This window comes from Festucalex cinctus, chromosome 17 (assembly GCF_051991245.1).
Source record: "Festucalex cinctus isolate MCC-2025b chromosome 17, RoL_Fcin_1.0, whole genome shotgun sequence".
Classification (NCBI taxonomy): domain Eukaryota; kingdom Metazoa; phylum Chordata; class Actinopteri; order Syngnathiformes; family Syngnathidae; genus Festucalex; species Festucalex cinctus.
The window spans coordinates 24,082,623-24,097,738 of NC_135427.1; the positions used below are offsets into that span (position 1 = coordinate 24,082,623).

Below are 15,116 nucleotides of genomic sequence, written 5' to 3' on the forward strand. Positions count from 1 at the left end.
GTTGTGCTCAATAGCGCCCTCTATGGATTTTTATGGAGCATTTCCAATTGTATGATTCAAGCGATACACAACTAAAGATGACTTGACCTAGATTTGTGAAAACTGGGAGGCATACCTATTAGCTTAAGACCTACAAAAAGTATTCTGTAGCCGTATGCTAAACCGAAAAGGAAGTCCGCCATTTTGAATTTATTTTGGGAATTGCGCACCATATTTTGCGTTTTGATTAAACTTTGCACACACAAGGCTTGTCAAAAACATTTTAGATGGTCCTTGTCCTATTTGACAGTACCCCAACGTGCCAGTACCCCGACGTGCAAGTACCCCAACGTGGCCCGGGTTGCGAGGGCCCTTTATTTGTTATTATTCTTTTCCGCAAACAATCACATTTTTGAGACACTAAACGTGAACGAAAACTCACCAAACTTTACACACACGTCAGGCCTGGCGAAAAATTTGATATTTTAAAGTCGCCATAGGTGATAACAGAAAAATGGCTCCATAGCGCCACCTACATAGGTTAAACAGATCCCTGGCCCGCTACGATTGTCCGACGGCTATGAAAATTGTGTGGCACCTGTAGCACATCCAGATGAACAAAAACCTCTTTGATGTGTGTACCCTAAAATAGACAGGAAGTGAGATATGAGTATTTAAATGTCCAATTTTGGCCAATTTTTGCACATTTACAGGGGTCATACTTTTGCCTGCTTCTCCTACACGGTTAATCCAATTGACTTCAAACTTGGGATGTACCATCTCAAGACCTGGGACAACACCATGGTAAAAAATCTAAAGTTTTCGACATACTATATGACGGCGGTGGGGCATCAAATTTAGAGTTTCAAAACTCTTACTAAACGTAGTATTGCCGGTTGTATGTTTAACCTAGAGCTACGAAAATTGGTACACATATGTAACAGACTATGACCTACAAAAAAGTCTGTTGGTGCCATATGCTAAACCCAACAGGAAGTCCGCCAGAGGCGGGACATCAAATTTGGAGTTTCAAAATTCTTACTTAATGAAGCATTCCCGGCTGTACGTTTCACCTAGAGTTACCAAAATTTAAAGACATATGTAACAGCCCTCAAGGTACAAAAAACTCTTTTTGAACCATATGCTAAACCTAACAGAAAGTCCACCATTTTGATTTACTTTGGAACGTGTTCCCATTTTTTTGGCCATTTCATAGGGGTCCTATTTTAACGAACTCCTCTTACAGAGTTTATCCGATCATCTTCAAACTTGGTGTGATTCATCTTAAGATGTTGAAGATGAAAAGTTATTGAAAGCTTTTTATTTCGCTGCACGCTGTTGTCGTGGCATGCACTTGTTTGCAAAGGAAAAAAATTCTTCTTAATGAAGAATTCTCAGTTGTACGAAGCAGCTAGAGCTATGAAAATTTGTAGACATATGTAACAGCCCACGATGTACAAAAAAGTCTCTTGCTGCTTTGTGCTAAACCCAACAGGAAGTCCCGCAAGGGCCGGGCATCACTTTTTGAGCTAAAAAACTCCTCTTTAACGAAGCATTCCCGGTTGTACCTTTCACCTAGCGCTATGATAATTTGGAGGCATACATAAGAGCCCACGATGTACAAAAAAGTCTTTTAGAACCATATGCTAAGCCAAACAGGAAGTCCGGCATTTTGATTCACTTTGCTATTTGTAGCCATTTTTTGGGGGCTTTTTATAGGCCTCATATTTTCTACAAAACTTATCAGATTGTCTTCATTCTTTGGCATGTTTCATCTGAAGTATTGCCGGTTATACGTTTAATCTAGAGCTACGAAAATTGGTACACATATGTAACAGACTATGATCTACAAAAAAGCCTGTTGGTGCCATATGCTAAACCTAACAGGAAGTCCGCCAGAGGCAGGGCATCAAATTTTGCATTTCAAAATTTTTACTTAATGAAGCATTTCCGGCTGTACGTTTCACCTAGAGTGACCAAAATTTGAAGACATATGTAACAGCCCTCTAGGTACAAAAAACTCTTTTTGAACCATATGCTAAACCTAACAGGAAGTCTGCCATTTTGATTTACTTTGGAACATGTTGCCATTTTTTTGGCCATTTCATAGGGGTCTTATTTTAACGAACTCCTCCTACAGAGTTTATCCGATCATCTTCAAACTTGGTGTGATTCATCTTAAGATGTTGACGATGAAAAGTTATTGAAAGCTTTTTATTTCGTCGCACGCTGTTGTCGTGGCATGCACTGTTGGCAAAGGAAAAAAAAATCCTTCTTAATGCAGCGTTCCCAGTTGGACGAAGCAGCTCGAGCTACAAAAATTTGTAGACATATGTACACATTTGTCCACATATATATATTTACATATGCATGTAAAAAAATTATGTCAGGCTAAACTAAATGGTTGATTAGGCCCCACACATTTTCACCTTACCATACCCGGCCCTCTTTGCAAAAGGTTTGAACACTCCTGGCCTAAACCTAGGTGTATACTCAAACTATGCACGCACATAAAGCCTGGAACAAAATGTGTAATTTAGAGGGTTCTTGTTTTGTTTTTTGTATTCCTTATATTTCATGTCATTATACTTGACACACTATTTTTACTACTCACTGAATCAGTTATAAGAACATTTAATTGATACAATCCAATCACATCCTAGAGAATTGAAAACACATTCAATCATGAGGTTGTTAAGACACATTTACTTCTGTAGCACTTAACCACAAACAAGTTGCGACATCCCCTGATCTAACCCTCCAACCGGGCAAGGAAAAACTTTCAGGGGTCATATTTTAACGAACCCCTCCTACAAAATTTATCCGACTGTCTTCAAACTTGGTGTGTTTCATCTTAAGATGTTTAAGATGCAAAGTAATCGAAAGTTTTTTATTTTGTAACACGCTGTTGCCATAGCAATGCATTGTTTGTCAAGTCCTGCTTTTTTTTTTTTTATACACATGAAAACTCATGGAACTTTGCAAACACATCAGACTTGTCATGAACATGAATTTTCAGAGATTTATTGTGCAATTTGCAATAAATAGCGCCCTCTAGACCTTTTTATGAAGCATTTCCGATTGTATGATTATGCTAGACCTACAAAAAAGTATTATGTAGCCATTTGCCAAACCAAAGAGGAAGTCCGCTATTTTGATTTTATTTTGGGAATTCTACATCATTTTTGGCCTTTTTCATTCAACTTTGCACAGACAAGGCATGGAAAAAACTAACATTTTAAATGGTCCTTGTTCCATGTAACAGTTGTCAAGTGCTGCTTTTTTTTTTTTTTATACACATGAAAACTCATGAAACTTTGCAAACACATCAGACTTGTCATGAACATGAATTTTCAGAGATTTATTGTGCAATTTGCAATAAATAGCGCCCTCTAGACATTTTTATGAAGCATTTCCGATTGTATGATTATGCTAGACCTACAAAAAAGTATTTTGTAGCCATTTGCCAAACCAAAGAGGAAGTCCGCTATTTTGATTTTATTTTGGGAATTATACATAATTTTTGGCCTTCTTCATTAAACTTTGCACAGACAAGGCATGGAAAAAACTAACATTTTAAATGGTCCTTGTTCCATGTAACAGTACCCCAACGTGCCAGTACCCTGACGTGCAAGTAACCCAACGTTGTGCTCAATAGCGCCCTCTATGCATTTTTATGGAGCATTTCCAATTGTATGATTCAAGCGATACACAACTAAAGATGACTTGACCTAGATTTGTGAAAACTGGGAGGCATACCTATTAGCTTAAGACCTACAAAAAGTATTCTGTAGCCGTATGCTAAACCTAAAAGGAAGTCCGCCATTTTGAATTTATTTTGGGAATTGCGCACCATATTTTGCGTTTTGATTAAACTTTGCACACACAAGGCTTGTCAAAAACATTTTAGATGGTCCTTGTCCTATTTGACAGTACCCCAACGTGCCAGTACCCCGACGTGCAAGTACCCCAACGTGGCACGCCTTTGCTGTAGCGATGCATTGTTTGCAAAGAATTTTTTTTTTTATATGATTCAGCAAGATGTGTGAATATTGGGAGGCATACCTATCAGCCGAATACCTCGACAAAGCATTCCATAGCAATGTGAACAAACACAAAAAGCATGGCAAAACATTTACAATTTAGACGGTTTCTTATGAAACAGTACCCTAACGTGCCAGTACCCCGACGTGCAAATACCCCAACGTGGCACGGGTTGCGAGGGCCCTTTATAGCTGCTCGCAGCTCTAGTTAGGGCCCGAGCAGCGGCGGCGGCGGTGCCGCTGCGAGGCCCTATTGTTTTTGTAGGAATTCTTATTATTATTAGGGCCCGAGCAGCGACCGCTGCGAGGTCCCTATTGTTCCTGAAGGAATTCTTATTATTCTTCTTCTTCTTCTTCTTCTTTGTTATTATTCTTTTCCGCAAACAACCACATTTTTGAGGCACTAAACATGAACGAAAACTCACCAAACTTTACACGCAGATCGGGTCTGGCGAAAAATTTGATATTTTAAAGTCGCCATACATGATAACAGAAAAATGGCTCTGTAGCGCCACCTACATAGGTTTAACGGATCCCTGTCCCGCTACGATTGTCCTATGGCTACGAAAATTGTGTGGCACCTGTAGCACATCCAGATGAACAAAAACCTCTTTGATATGTGTACCCTAAAATAGACAGGAAGTGAGGTATGAGTATTTGAATGTCCAATTTTGGCCCATTTTTGCACATTTACAGGGGTCATACTTTTGCCCGCTTCTCCTACACGGTTAACCCGATTGACTTCAAACTTGGGCTGTACCATCTCAACACCTGGGACAACATCATGGTAAAAAATCTAAAGTTTTTGACATACTATATGACGGTGGCGGGGCATCAAATTTACAGTTTCAAAATTCTTACTTAACGAAGCATTGCCGGTGGTACGTTTAATCTAGAGCTACGAAAATTGGTACACATATGTAACAGACTATGATCTACAAAAAAGCCTGTTGGTGCCATATGCTAAACCTAACAGGAAGTCCTCCAGAGGCGAGGCATCAAATTTTGTGTTTCAAAATTCTAACTTAATGAAGCATTCCCGGCTGTACATTTCACCTAGAGTTACCAATATTTGAAGACATATGTAACAGCCCTCAAGGTACAAAAAACTCTTTTTGAACCATATGCTAAACCGAACAGGAAGTCCGCCATTTTGATTTACTTTGGAACGTGTTGCCATTTTTTGGGCCATTTCATAGGGGTCTTATTTTAACGAACTCCTCCTACAGAGTTTATCCGATCATCTCCAAACTTGGTGTGATTCATCTTAAGATGTTGAAGATGAAAAGTTATTGAAAGCTTTTTATTTTGTCGCACGCTGTTGCCGTGGCATGCACAGTTTGCAAAGGAAAAAATTACTTCTTAATAAAGCATTCCCAGTTGTACGAAGCAGCTAGAGCTACGAAAATTTGGAGACAAATGTAACAGCCCACGATGTACAAAAAAGTCTCTTGGTGCCATGTGCTAAACCCAACAGGAAGTCCCGTAGGGGCCGGGCATCACATTTTGAGCTAAATAACTCCTCTTTAACGAAGCATTCCCGGTTGTACGTTTCACCTAGCGCTATGATAATTTAGAGGCATACATAAGAGCCCACGATGTACAAAAAAGTCTCTTGGAACCATGTGCTAAACCAAACAGGAAGTCCGCCATTTTGATTTATGATGGGATTTGTAGACTTTTTTTGTGGCCTTTTTTAGGGGTCATATTTTAACTCCTCCTACAAAATTCATCCGACCGTGTTCAAACTTGGTGTGTTTCATCTTAAGATGTTTAAGATGCAAATTTATCGAAAGTTTTTTATTTTGTCGCACGCTGCTGCTATAGCGATGCATTGGTTGCCAAGTAAAGTGCTGCTTTGTTTTTTTTTATCTATACATGTGTGAAAACTCGTGAAACTTTGCACACACATCAGACTTGTCATTAACATGAATTTTTAGAGATTTCTTGTGCAATTTGCAATAAATCGCACCCTCTATACATTTTTTATGGAGCATTTCCGATTGGATGATTCAAGCGCAAAATAACTAAAGATGACTTGACTTGACCTAGATTTGTGAAAACTCAGAGGCATACCTATTATATTATTATTATTTTTTGTACCTTACAAGATTATCTCTTGTGCCACATTAAACCCCTTTGCAGGCCTGAGCCAAACCACGGTCCATACATTTGATACCACTGCTTTATTTCAATGGTCAAGTACTTCATAACCACACCTACTTATGCTTGTCCTTGCATATATAGTAGACAACAAAGAGCTCTTTCAACAAAAGACATTTCCATCTACAAAGTCATACAAGGTAAGCACTCTATAAATTCTGCAATCACTACACTTCTATTCCTAAATTATCACTTCAAATACCAACAATGGTTAATACAGCTACAAATTTCTTGTATGTTTATGAAGTATGATACTGTATTTATTTCTACTCCTTTGCTTTTCTACAGAACATGAACAAATCAACAAGCAAATTCTCTTTTGATAAAGACCCTCTAATCATCTCCATACGCAAAGATTGCCAACTTTTTTCCGTAAGTATACAATACATAAACTAAACAGGACAACTTTCTCAATCATATACAGTATGCCATACATATATGTATTAAGTTCTCATTTATTAACAGGTTTGTTAAAGGCACCTTTAGTGTGTTTTTCTGTTTATAATGTTTCTCCACGAGCACGTCTAGCCATTGATATCATGTAGAACACATATGCTAACCTTTTAGAGACAATTGAAGCTTACTTGCACAGTAGCCACTATCTTAACCACTTAATTCACATGTCTACTTGACAACTTATTACATGTAGTGAAATGGTACTTTGTGCGTCTTATGCTTTTTTCTGAACACTGCTTTTCAACTCTTTCCTTAAAACCAATACATGCGGCACTGTTATACTGTATAAATATATATGTCCGTGTGTATATATAACCATTTATGTACCTGTCGTATCCTTACTTTTATTCATCATTTCATCACACAATCCTAAAACATTGCTTTTTGACCCAGAGGATTCAACTATACCATTTTTGCGTGTCTTATTACTTACTAGCTATATTATTTATTAACGGGCAAAAACTATGAATATAAGATCACCGTCAAATATTACGTCTGTAATATCCATATACAGTGCATTACATAATATGCATTTGTATTAAGACACTACCATGCTAAAAATATGCACACGACTGTTCTGTAAACTACACCTAAGACAACCAAACTTCACAGATCTAACATGATTCTTCATTCTTTTTTGTTCTACAGATGTATCAAATGCTGCCACACAGACAGAAGAAGCCACTGAGGACATGCACGAAGACGATGATCACAATATAACAGGACAGGTTAACCCCCCTGAAGTTTTAGCCCGCAGGTCAAAGCGTCCTAGGACTAATTCATCCATGGAGGTTACATTATCCTAAGACAGACTATGTGCTAACCCAAACTCTTTGACCCCAAGGGATTCATCTGTCCCAGAAAACTTTTACACTCAAGAGTTTATCTGTCCTAGGGCGCTGTTAACCCCAGGTTAAAGTGTTATTTAATCTGTCCTGTTACAACAGCTATACATAAACAGCTGCATTCCTCTCCTGTTCCATCTCTCGCACTTCTTTCATCTCTTTTTCTCCTCTACTTATACCTATGCTTGCTCATGTGCTTTTTTCCCCTTTAGATGATGTCATTGGTTAGCCTGCTTCAAAGCTACATTTTTTCTTGAATAACTGTCACACATTTACTGTTTGCTGGACCCTACAAAACTGTCACAATACTTCACTATGTCATGAATACATATGTGTTGCACAGCGACACCACATTAAGAGTCATCAAAAAGCTTTTTATTTGATCACACACCATCTGTGCCATGCAATGTTTTCAAATAAACAGATGCTGGTTTTGAATATCAAACGAGCGACTTTTCATGAAACTTTGCACACACATCAGAAAGTCCACACTTTTGAATTTATTTTGGGAATTGTGCATCATTTTTGGCCTTTTACTGCACCTTTTTACACACAAGGCACGGCAAATGCATTTCTATTTTCCATGGTCCTTGTCTATTTAACAGTACCCCAACGTGCAAGTCCCCCGACTTGCATATACCCCAACGTGGCCCGGGTTGCGAGGGCCCTTTATAGCTGCTCGCAGCTCTAGTTATTATTATTATTCTTATTATTCTTCTTCTCCGCAAACGATCACATTTTTGAGACACTAAACGTGACCGAAAACTCACCAAACTTTACACGCACATCAGGCCTGGCGAAAAATTTGATATTTTAAAGTCGCCATACATGATAACAGAAAAATGGCTCCTTAGCGCCCCCTACATAGGTTAAACGGATCCCTGTCCCGCTACGATTGTCCGACGGCTATGAAAATTGTGTGGCACCTGTAGCACATCCCAATGAACAAAAACCTCTTTGAAGTGTGTACCCTAAAATAGACAGAAAGTGAGGTATGAGTATTTAAATGTCCAATTTTTGCCAATTTTTGCACATTTACAGGGGTCATACTTTTGCCCGCTTCTCCTACACGGTTAACCCGATTGACTTCAAACTTGGGATGGACCATCTCAACACCTGGGACAACATCATTGTGAAAAATGAAAAGTTTTTGATATAATATATGACGGCGGCGGCGCATCAAATTTAGAGTTTAAAAATTCTTACTTCACGAGGCATTGCCGGTTGTACGTTTAATCTAGAGCTACGAAAATTGGTACACATATGTAACAGACTATGACCTACAAAAAACTCTTTTTGAACCATATGCTAAACCTAACAGGAAGTCCACCATTTTGATTTATTTTGGAACGTGTTGCCATTTTTTTGGCCATTTCATTGGGGCCTTATTTTAACGAACTCCTCCTACAGTGTTTATCCGATCATCTTCAAACTTGGTGTGATTCATCTTAAGATGTTGAAGATGAAAAGTTATTGAAAGCTTTGTATTTCGTCGGACGCTGTTGTCATGGCATACACTGTTTGCAAAGGAAAAAAAATATCCTTAAAGAAGCATTGCCAGTTGTACGAAGCAGCTAGAGCTACGAAAATTTGTAGACATATGTAACAGCCCAAGATGTACAAAAAAGTCTCTTGGTGCCCTGTGCTAAACCCAACAGGAAGTCCCCCAGGGGCCGGGCATCACATTTTGAGCTAAAAAAACTCCTCTTTAACAAAGCATACCTGTACGTTTCACCTAGAGTTACCAAAATTTGTAGAGGTATATAACAGCCCTCGAGGTACAAAAAACTCTTTTTGAACCATATGCTAAACCTAACAGGACGTCCGCCATTTTGATTTACTTTGGAATGTGTTGCCATTTTTTTTGCCCATTTCATAGGGGTCATATTTTAACAAACTCCTCCTACAGAGTTTATCCGATCATCTTCAAACTTGGTGTGATTCATCGTAAGATGTTGAAAATGAAAAGTTATTGAAAGTTTTTTATTTCGTCACACGCTGTTATCGTGGCATGCACTTTTTGCAAAGGAAAAAAATCCTTCTTAATGAAGCATTCCCAGTTGTACGAAGCAGCTAGAGCGACGAAAAATTGTAGACATATGTAACAGCCCAGGATGTACAAAAATGTCTCTTGGTGCCATGTGCTAAACGCAACAGGAAGTCCCCCAGGGGCCGGGCATCACATTTTGAGCTAAAAAAACTCCTCTTTAACGAAGCATTCTCGGTTGTACGTTTCACCTAGCGCTATGATAATTTGCAGGCATACATAAGAGCCCACGATGTACAAAAAAGTCTCTTGGAACCATGTGCTAAACCAAACAGGAAGTCCGCCATTTTGATTTATGATGGGATTTGTTGCCATTTTTTGTGGCCTTTTTCAGGGGTCATATTTTAACGAACCCCTCCTACAAAATTTATCCGACTGTCTTCAAACTTGGTATGTTTCATCTTAAGATGTTTAAGATGCAAAGTAATCGAAAGTTTTTTATTTTGTCACACGCTGTTGACATAGCAATGCATCGAATTGCACACCATATTTTGCGTTTTGATTAAACAGACAAAGCATTCCCGGTTGTACGTTTCACCTAAAGCTATGATAATTTGCAGGCAAACATAAGAGCTCAGGATGTACAAAAAAAGTCTCTTGGAGCCATATGCTAAACCAATCAGGAAGTCCACCATTTTGATTTACGTTGGGATTTGTAGCCATTTTTTGTGGCCTTTTTTAGGGGTCATATTTTAACGAACTCCTCCTACAAAATTTATCCGACTGTCTTTAAACTTGGTGTGCTTCATCTTAAGATGTTTAAGATGCAAAGTTATCGAAAGTTATTTATTTTGTCGCACGCCGTTGTCATGGCGATGCATTGTTTGCCAAGTAAAATGCTGCTTTTTTGTTTTGGTCTAAACATGTGCAAAAACTCATGAAACTTTACACACACATCAGGCTTGTCATCAGCATGAATATTTTAGAGATTTCTTATTCAATTTGCAATAAATGGTTCAATAGCGCCCTCTAGACATTTTTATGAAGCTTTTGCAAATGTTTTGTGTTTTATGATTCAGCTAGATTTGTAAAAATTGGGATACCTATCAGCCTAAGACTTACAAAAAGGTTTCTAAAGCCATATGCTGAATCAAAAAGGAAGTCTGCCATTTTGATTTACTTTGGTATTTGTAGCCATTTTTTGGGGCCTTTTATAGGGGTCATATTTTCAACAGAACTTATCAGATCGTCTTCATTCTTTGGCGTGTTTCATCTTAAGATATTTAAGATGAAAAGTTATTGAATTTTTTTATTTTGTCACACTCCTTTGCTGTAGCCATGCATTGTTTGTGAAGAAAAATGCTTTTTTGAGAGTCTAAATATGGGTGAAAACTCACAAAACTTTGCACACACACCAGACCTGTCTGGAACATGAATATTTTATTTAGAGATTTGTTGTGCAATTTGTAATAAATGGCTCAATAGCGCCCTCTAGACATTTTTATGAAGTCTTTCCGATTATATGATTCAGCTAGATGTGTGAATATTGGCAGGCATGCCGAATATATTCAAAAAGTATTCTATATAGCCATGTGCCAATCCATTTTGATTTTATTTTGTTAATTGTGCATCGTTTTTGGCCTTTCCATGAAACTTTAAAAACACAAAGCATGGCAAAAACGTTTACAATTTAGATGGTTTCCTATTTGACAGTACCCCAACATGCCAGTACCCCGACGTGCAAATACCCCAACGTGGCCCGGGTTGCGAGGGCCCTTTATAGCTGCTCGCAGCTCTAGTTCTTCTTCTTCTTCTTCTTCTTTTTCTTTGTTATTATTCTTTTCCGCAAACAACCACATTTTTGAGGCACTAAACATGAACGAAAACTCACCAAACTTTACACGCAGATCGGGTCTGGCGAAAAATTTGATATTTTAAAGTCGCCATACATGATAACAGAAAAATGGCTCTGTAGCGCCACCTACATAGGTTTAACGGATCCCTGTCCCGCTACGATTGTCCTATGGCTACGAAAATTGTGTGGCACCTGTAGCACATCCAGATGAACAAAAACCTCTTTGACATGTGTACCCTAAAATAGACAGGAAGTGAGGTATGAGTATTTGAATGTCCAATTTTGGCCCATTTTTGCACATTTACAGGGGTCATACTTTTGCCCGCTTCTCCTACACAGTTAACCCGATTGACTTCAAACTTGGGCTGTACCATCTCAACACCTGGGACAACATCATGGTAAAAAATCTAAAGTTTTTGACATACTATATGACGGTGGCGGGGCATCAAATTTACAGTTTCAAAATTCTTACTTAACGAAGCATTGCCGGTGGTACGTTTAATCTAGAGCTACGAAAATTGGTACACATATGTAACAGACTATGATCTACAAAAAAGCCTGTTGGTGCCATATGCTAAACCTAACAGGAAGTCCGCCAGAGGCGAGGCATCAAATTTTGTGTTTCAAAATTCTAACTTAATGAAGCATTCCCGGCTGTACATTTCACCTAGAGTTACCAATATTTGAAGACATATGTAACAGCCCTCAAGGTACAAAAAACTCTTTTTGAACCATATGCTAAACCGAACAGGAAGTCCGCCATTTTGATTTACTTTGGAACGTGTTGCCATTTTTTGGGCCATTTCATAGGGGTCTTATTTTAACGAACTCCTCCTACAGAGTTTATCCGATCATCTCCAAACTTGGTGTGATTCATCTTAAGATGTTGAAGATGAAAAGTTATTGAAAGCTTTTTATTTTGTCGCACGCTGTTGCCGTGGCATGCACAGTTTGCAAAGGAAAAAATTCCTTCTTAATGAAGCATTCCCAGTTGTACGAAGCAGCTAGAGCTACGAAAATTTGGAGACAAATGTAACAGCCCACGATGTACAAAAAAGTCTCTTGGTGCCATGTGCTAAACCCAACAGGAAGTCCCGTAGTGGCCGGGCATCACATTTTGAGCTAAAAAACTCCTCTTTAACGAAGCATTCCCGGTTGTACGTTTCACCTAGCGCTATGATAATTTAGAGGCATACATAAGAGCCCACGATGTACAAAAAAGTCTCTTGGAACCATGTGCTAAACCAAACAGGAAGTCCGCCATTTTGATTTATGATGGGATTTGTAGCCTTTTTTTGTGGCCTTTTTTAGGGGTCATATTTTAACTCCTCCTACAAAATTCATCCGACCGTGTTCAAACTTGGTGTGTTTCATCTTAAGATGTTTAAGATGCAAATTTATCGAAAGTTTTTTATTTTGTCGCACGCTGCTGCTATAGCGATGCATTGGTTGCCAAGTAAAGTGCTGCTTTGTTTTTTTTTATCTATACATGTGTGAAAACTCGTGAAACTTTGCACACACATCAGACTTGTCATTAACATGAATTTTTAGAGATTTCTTGTGCAATTTGCAATAAATCGCACCCTCTATACATTTTTTATGGAGCATTTCCGATTGGATGATTCAAGCGCGAAATAACTAAAGATGACTTGACTTGACCTAGATTTGTGAAAACTCAGAGGCATACCTATTATATTATTATTATTTTTTGTACCTTACAAGATTATCTCTTGTGCCACATTAAACCCCTTTGCAGGCCTGAGCCAAACCACGGTCCATACATTTGATACCACTGCTTTATTTCAATGGTCAAGTACTTCATAACCACACCTACTTATGCTTGTCCTTGCATATATAGTAGACAACAAAGAGCTCTTTCAACAAAAGACATTTCCATCTACAAAGTCATACAAGGTAAGCACTCTATAAATTCTGCAATCACTACACTTCTATTCCTAAATTATCACTTCAAATACCAACAATGGTTAATACAGCTACAAATTTCTTGTATGTTTTTGAAGTATGATACTGTATTTATTTCTACTCCTTTGCTTTTCTACAGAACATGAACAAATCACCAAGCAAATTCTCTTTTGATAAAGACCCTCTAATCATCTCCATACGCAAAGATTGCCAACTTTTTTCCGTAAGTATACAATACATAAACTAAACAGGACAACTTTCTCAATCATATACAGTATGCCATACATATATGTATTAAGTTCTCATTTATTAACAGGTTTGTTAAAGGCACCTTTAGTGTGTTTTTCTGTTTGTAATGTTTCTCCACGAGCACGTCTAGCCATTGATATCATGTAGAACACATATGCTAACCTTTTAGAGACAATTGAAGCTTACTTGCACAGTAGCCACTATCTTAACCACTTAATTCACATGTCTACTTGACAACTTATTACATGTAGTGAAATGGTACTTTGTGCGTCTTATGCTTTTTTCTGAACACTGCTTTTCAACTCTTTCCTTAAAACCAATACATGCGGTACTGTTATACTGTATAAATATATATGTCCGTGTGTATATATTTGTATATTCTTTCAAATAAACTCGTTTTGACACACACAGCCATTGAGTAACATGCAACACGACCACAACGTTTTGCACCAACACGTTACACTTACATAACTATTTATGTACCTGTCGTATCCTTACTTTTATTCATCATTTCATCACACAATCCTAAAACATTGCTTTTTGACCCAGAGGATTCAACTATACCATTTTTGCGTGTCTTATTACTTACTAGCTATATTATTTATTAACGGGCAAAAACTATTAATATAAGATCACCGTCAAATATTACGTCTGTAATATCCATATACAGTGCATTACATAATATGCATTTGTATTAAGACACTACCATGCTAAAAATATGCACACGACTGTTCTGTAAACTACACCTAAGACAACCAAACTTCACAGATCTAACATGATTCTTCATTCTTTTTTTGTTCTACAGATGTATCAAATGCTGCCACACAGACAGAAGAAGCCACTGAGGACATGCACGAAGACGATGATCACAATATAACAGGACAGGTTAACCCCCCTGAAGTTTTAGCCCGCAGGTCAAAGCGTCCTAGGACTAATTCATCCATGGAGGTTACATTATCCTAAGACAGACTATGTGCTAACCCAAACTCTTTGACCCCAAGGGATTCATCTGTCCCAGAAAACTTTTACACTAAAGAGTTTATCTGTCCTAGGGCGCTGTTAACCCCAGGTTAAAGTGTTATTTAATCTGTCCTGTTACAACAGCTATACATAAACAGCTGCATTCCTCTCCTGTTCCATCTCTCGCACTTCTTTCATCTCTTTTTCTCCTCTACTTATACCTATGCTTGCTCATGTGCTTTTTTCCCCTTTAGATGATGTCATTGGTTAGCCTGCTTCAAAGCTACATTTTTTCTTGAATAACTGTCACACATTTACTGTTTGCTGGACCCTACAAAACTGTCACAATACTTCACTATGTCATGAATACATATGTGTTGCACAGCGACACCACATTAAGAGTCATCAAAAAGCTTTTTATTTGATCACACACCATCTCTGTGCCATGCAATGTTTTCAAATGAACAGATGCTGGTTTTGAATATCAAACGAGCGACTTTTCATGAAACTTTGCACACACATCAGAAAGTCCACACTTTTGAATTTATTTTGGGAATTGTGCATCATTTTTGGCCTTTTACTGCACCTTTTTACACACAAGGCACGGCAAATGCATTTCTATTTTCCATGGTCCTTGTCTATTTAACAGTACCCCA

General features: G+C 38.1%; 1 protein-coding gene and 1 long non-coding RNA gene across 2 annotated transcripts in view; one reads left to right on the plus strand and one right to left on the minus strand.

The window, feature by feature from the left end:
* The window catches only part of LOC144004815 (uncharacterized), a 237,131-nt gene that overhangs the window by 168,881 nt on the left and 53,134 nt on the right, over positions 1-15,116 (minus strand). The gene's annotated exons all lie outside the window — the stretch shown is intronic.
* LOC144005628 (uncharacterized) lies at positions 4,672-6,502 on the plus strand. The gene is made up of 3 exons (XR_013279630.1): positions 4,672-4,809; positions 6,168-6,325; positions 6,474-6,502. It is a non-coding gene; the product is annotated as an uncharacterized LOC144005628 (long non-coding RNA).